The 6,265-nt window shown below is 33.6% G+C and overlaps 1 long non-coding RNA gene across 1 annotated transcript; it reads left to right on the plus strand.

Annotated features, from left to right (window-relative positions):
* The first annotated feature begins 5,179 nt into the window (after positions 1–5,179).
* On the plus strand, positions 5,180–5,897 carry LOC147390938 (uncharacterized). The gene is made up of 3 exons (XR_015182514.1): positions 5,180–5,319; positions 5,621–5,703; positions 5,776–5,897. It is a non-coding gene; the product is annotated as an uncharacterized LOC147390938 (long non-coding RNA).
* Positions 5,898–6,265: the final 368 nt, after the last annotated feature.

Below are 6,265 nucleotides of genomic sequence, written 5' to 3' on the forward strand. Positions count from 1 at the left end.
TATCACACGGAGGAGGGCATAATACACTTAAGTTTGTTGTTTCTTTGCTTATTCAGGGAGTGGGAAAAACTTATACCATGCAACCGCTACCCCTCAAAGCATCTCAGGATATACTGAGATTAATGCACCATACTTACCGTAATCAAGGTTTTCAGTTGTTCATCCGTTTCTTTGAAATTAATTGGTGCTTCAGCTATTTAATCAGCTTGAAGGAGGTGATTAATCAAGATGCCAAATTAATCAGTGCTTTAGCAATTTAGTCAGCTTGTGTCTTTTTGGGTTAACTATTTTTTTTTTTTTTTTTGAATTTTTGGAAAAATTTATAGAATTTTATTACAGTGATGACTCCTTGTAGCATACCGAATTTTAACACACTCCTTATTCTGCAAGTGGTGTGACATCAAACTACGTTCTTTTGATAATGCAAAACATCGAACTTATGTGGACTTGAAGGTAACTTTTTTTTTTCTTTGAGAGATTTACATCATCTTTGTGATTGTTTTTTAGTATGGCCAAGTTGTAGGTACACTATACTTCTGCTGTTGCACTCTAATTATGTAAACATGCCAATTTTTTTTTTCAATGATTTTAGTTGAGGATGCTTGTCATTTTTGTGAACACACCTTGTGATTCCTACTTATAGATTGGCCCATAGGATCTTAGGGTTTAGTCATTTCAAATGGCCCAGTCAGTCTCATGGTTTTAAAACGAAATATCTTGTCTGTCTCCTTTAAATTTTTTAAAACTATTTATCAATACATATTTATATTTGAATAATTTTATTTTTCTTATTATAAGGTAGATTAGTAAATGCTCAGTCACAAAATCTTATTTTTCATGGATTACAACCATTTAAGTCCAAAATATTGGATAGAGACTTGTTGGATCTCTCCAGTAGCTATTAAAAAAAAATGTAAAATATGTAAATCTTTCCAGTATGACTTTAAAGGCTGGCTGGGTCAGAATAATTTTACATTGATGAGTTTTTGATATATATGGATGGATGGGGTGTTGGTGTGTGTGCAGGATAAATGGAATACGTTGGTTCACACAACAAGAATATCCCTTCAGCAGAGAAGGGGAGAGCTAGTGCCACAGGAGCTCTTGGGATTAAGTATTGATGAATTTATTTTATGTTTCGTGCATATGTGATATTAATAATAGTAGTAGTAATAACAATAGAAGCAAATGAGGTTTCAATAATTTTTTTAATGATCCATTTTTTTTTTCAATTTATAAATTCAGAAAAAAAATAATTTTTGTTAAAAATTATAAATCAAGAAAAATGACTGTCTAAGACAGTCGTTTTTACTGTCATTTTTTCCGACTGTTTTGATCTGTCACACTTAAAAAATCACTCCTTTTAAAACGACTTCTTTTGCGACTGTAGGAGCAATTGTTTTTTTCAAAAACGACTATCCTGGACTGTCATTTTCGAGCATTATGATGTAGTGTGTATTTTTTGAAATCGAACTCAATAATAAAAAGTGGTTAGCTCAATAATAAATAAAAATTGGTGAACTCGGCAATAAATAAAATAGGTGAGTTCGACAATGAATAAAAATTTGTGAGCTTGATAATAAAAAGTGGTGAGTTCGACACTATATATATGTGGGGGGCTGTTCGTGGGACATCTTGGAAAACGGTTGGGAAATCGATGCAATTCAACCATTAGATCTGGGGTGGTTGACGGTTGAGATCTAATTTTTAAATCGAAATTGCTTTACAGGTGTGAAGGATTTCAACATAAATTCTTAGGTTTTTACATAGACTTCAAGAAAGTATTTTTATTTATTTAAAAAGACTTCATTTTCCATCAAAAAGTAAACTGATTGGATAGATGAAAAGTTTTTTTTACCATTCTTCTCTCCCTCCATCTCACTCTCTCTCTCTCTCTCTCTCTCTCTCTATATATCTCTCGGCTTCTATGGAGAACCAGATCATCACTGCCTCCGGAGCACACAACCGAATTCGGAGAAAGATCACTATCTGTATCTATGGTTACACATTCTGGTGGTAATGGGTAGTATTTCCTTTGGCAGAACTAGTTTGCAGAAAGAACAAAGCATCCACCTTCAATGGCAATGTGGGTCATAGACGCCCGCCATACATCTCTGGCATCCGTAGTTGGTGCACAGTATATTTCAACTCATACAAAAACAAGAAACATATGAAGTTTAAAAGAAAGATTGAAAGATTATCATGGGATACAGCCATGCCATCATATTATAATACAAAATGGTTTCTATAATGCATATGGTAAACATGACCATTGATCCAGATTGGGCCCATCGATGCCCAAGAATCATACAAGCCATCCAGTAGTATTCAGAGCACTCCATTTTCTACAAATTGTCGAGTCCAACATTGTGTTGTAACCATATGTTAGATGCAAGCCAACATACTTTAATGAAAAAAATTCAAGTTATCCATATATATTTTTCTAGTTATATTTATCCATGATCTTAATGTATGTAGAAGTCGATGGAGAGCTGGTCTAGTTTTTTGTAGAAGCCGATGGAGAGAGAGAGAGAGAAGAATTATTTAAAAAAAAAAAAAAAAATTCATTTGTCCAATCAATTTTTACTTTTTGATGGTGAATGAAGTTTTTATAAATAAATAAAAAAATATTTGTTGAGGAGGTCTTTGTAAAAATCTGAGAATTTATGTTAGAATCTTTATAGCTGTAAAGTAATTTTCGATTTAAAAATTAGATCTCAACCGTCAACCACCCCAGATCTAACGGTTGAGTTGCATCGGTTTTCCAACTGTTTTCTAAGATGTCCCATGAACCGCCTCCATATATATATATATATATGGGGGCGGTTTGTGGGACACATGTAAAAACAATGGTTTTTCAAAATATGAGTTAGAGGTTTTGGATTGAGTTGATTTTTTCTGAGGATGGTCATTATGATGAGAAGATCATCCTCACAAAAAATCAGTTCAATCTGAAACTTTAACCCCATTAAAAGTGATTTAGAATGTGGATCGTCGATTTTTTACCAATTTTTGCCAATAATTTGTACATTAATTTTGATGGATTTAGAAGTTTCAGATTGAGCTGATTTTTTGTGGGGATGATCTTCTCATCATAGTGACCATCCTCTCAAAAAATCAACTCAATCCAAAACCTCTAACTCATATTTTGAAAAACCATTGTTTTTACATATGGCCCATGAACTGCCCTCATAAATATATATATATATATATATATTTTATTTATATATATATAGACTTGTCTATAATTAAAAATTTTAATGAATTGGATTCTTAAAACTCAAGTCAAATTTGGGAAAATTGCCATGATTAGTTGAAATTTTGTGATAAGGTTATTTTAGACACGGACAATTTATTGTACAATTGGATTTTCTAAAATGTTATCCCCATGGATCCCACAACCGAGACTACAAATGTTAACGATGGTCGACGGGTAATCTTGACTTCCTTCCATGCAAATGCTGGGTCGTTAGTGTACACAATTATTGGCCTATGATATTTAACTGGGCAAATCTACCTGTTGCAATTTTATTAATAAAACTCCCTTATTATTTTATTAAGTTTGTTATTTAAACAAGCCTTACTTTATGAATCCAGCTACTGTGACTAACTTAGTAAGATTTCAAATCTTACTAAAGATTATTGGGCCCACATGGATTATCAAATTAGAAATCCAACAACACAGCCTTCTAGATTTCATGGAAAAACTCAAATTAAAAAAATAAAAATTGAGTTTGATAGTAGGTGTTGAAAATAGATGACTACCCAACTCCATATTTAAAATTAAAATTAAACTGTGAAAATCAATGTTTTTACGAAATTATATTTTAAAGTTCTTAGAATCATGTTCTTTATAACTATGATCATGTTTTTGGATACCACAAATTGATGCAGTTAGAATCCACTTCCAAGTAGAGGTATCAATGTGTACCCATTTAACTAAAATTGAATCGAAACCAAAATCGAAAACATCGATTCAGGTTCTCTTTTTATGGGAACCAATGGATACTCGTGGATACCTAGAATCGATTACTTTTGTCATTTCTTTTCATACGATAAATGATTTAAGGTATTTTTTATTTTAAAATAAATGCATGGTATATAAAATTCTTCAAATTTTCATATAAATTAATCTCATAAATTTGAATTTTATGAGGTGAATTCCTATTAGGTTCGGTGGGTAACGAACTTGATAAAGTAATGTTTAGTGGGTAATAAACTTTCATAAAGTAAGGTTCCCTTGGAGTTGTCAGAACTCAGGAGTTTTTTTATAATAAAAATGGATTCTGCCCGGTAAATCTCTCTTATTAACGGTTTCTATTTGTAAGTTGTATTATTATCTAATTAATCACAGCTGTTTTTCGTGCTATCAAAGGTTGAAAACAAAAGATTACTTTCGTCATTTTAACGCGTAAATTTTTGATCAGAGAGAGATTTGCGTCCAATGTGAGACACGTCAAGCTTAACAAGGGTAGTTTTGTAAATTGAAGTTTTAATTGATACAAGCGGGCGCATGTGATTAGTGGATCACAGATTCTGTGAGCACTATCAGCCAAATTTTGTGAGCAAATTTATTCCTTTTGAGTCTTGATAATATGACTCACCAGGTTGCATACTCAATCGATTCCATGACGTGGAAAATTTGAGAACTGTAGATATGTACGCCTCGGGATACACTTTTAGGGGAAGTGGAAAATGTATCCCGAGGCATTCAGATTTACGGTATCTAAACTTATCACATCATGAAGTCGATTGAGTATGCCATTGGCGAGTCATATTATCACGACTTTGGTTTTTTTTTTTCTTCCTCCTGAAGAAACAGATGCAACTCAACAAACAGAAATCAAGTTCTTTTGCTCTCCCTCCAAAAAAAAAAAAAAAAATTTCAAAAATCTCTCACACTCCCAGCTCACTCTATAAAGCCTCGAACAGTTGAAGCTACGGGTGTCAATGGATAGTTAAAATTCGAATTTGAATTCGAAAAATCAGATATTATTTATAATTTTTGGATATCGGATTTGGATTGGGATGTTATTTTAGTATTCGAATGAGTTTCGATTATGAATTCGGATATTGCGACATCCAATTCGATAATATCCGCTCCGATATAATATGTATATTATATATTTATGTTACACAACAAAACGTTTTTTTTTTAATACATATATGATGTTGTACATTCATGTTATACAACAAAACTTAAATTTTGAAACTTCATCTTCTCCCTCCTAAAACGCAGAAGAACCAGCGTCCTCATCAAAGTGGTTTCGACTGTGCGAGCTCGATAACCAGCGTCTTCTTCGGTCGGCGATCGTTCAGGTACATATTCTCTCTCTCTCTCTCTCTCTCTCTCTCTCGGTAAAACCCTTTTTTTCGACTGTGCGAGCTCCATGACCACCGCCTTCTCCGGCCAACGAGCATCCAAATATACGTTCTCTCGCTCTCTCTCACACACACATACACACACGCACACGCACAGAAAAACCCCATTTTATTCGACTTTTAAGATTGAAATACTTGGAAGATTACCAGTTTTGGAGTTGAAAAAAAAGGAAAATCGATTTGTTTTTAATTTTTTTTTTTTACAGATGGACTGATTGAGGATGACGGTATTTTGTAGGATTTTTTATTGAAGCAACGTGAGAAATAATGGGAAAGAGAAAGATTGAAATAGAGAAGATTGAAAGCCAAAGCAAATTACAGGTGACTTTCTCCAAGAGAAGAAAAGGGCTTTTCGGAAAAGCTGCTGAGTTTTGCCGTCTTTCTGACGCACAGATTGCCGTTATCGTCTTCTCACCCGCTGGAAAACCCTTCTGCTTCGGTCACTCTTCTGTCGATTCCGTTATCAACCGTTACTACAATGGAGGATCTACTTCCAATTCCAATTCCAATTCAACAGTCTCTGATTCTCATTCTAACCACAACAGATCAGAAGATCAATCGGTAGTTTTTGATCAAATTAGGAATTTGGAGTTAAATCTGAGGAAGATGGAGGAAGAGAGGACTAGGTTTTGGTGGGAAAAGATACAGGTTGAAGAGATTAATTCTTTGGAAAACTTGAGGTTTGGATAAAAAGTTGAGTGAACTTAGAGAGAACGTATTGAATCGGCTTGATCAGAAACAAAAGCTTGAGGAAGAATCCCCGAGGAGGATTGTTGATCCAAATTGCAGTGATGATGAAAAGATGGAGGCTTTTTTAAAAGAGGTTATCTGTGATGATGATGTTGAGTTGCCTGTTGCTGTTGAAGAAGAAGAAGAAGAAGAA

This window comes from Akebia trifoliata, chromosome 11 (assembly GCF_017979445.1).
Source record: "Akebia trifoliata isolate Shusen 1 chromosome 11, ASM1797944v1, whole genome shotgun sequence".
Taxonomy (NCBI): Eukaryota; Viridiplantae; Streptophyta; class Magnoliopsida; order Ranunculales; family Lardizabalaceae; genus Akebia; species Akebia trifoliata.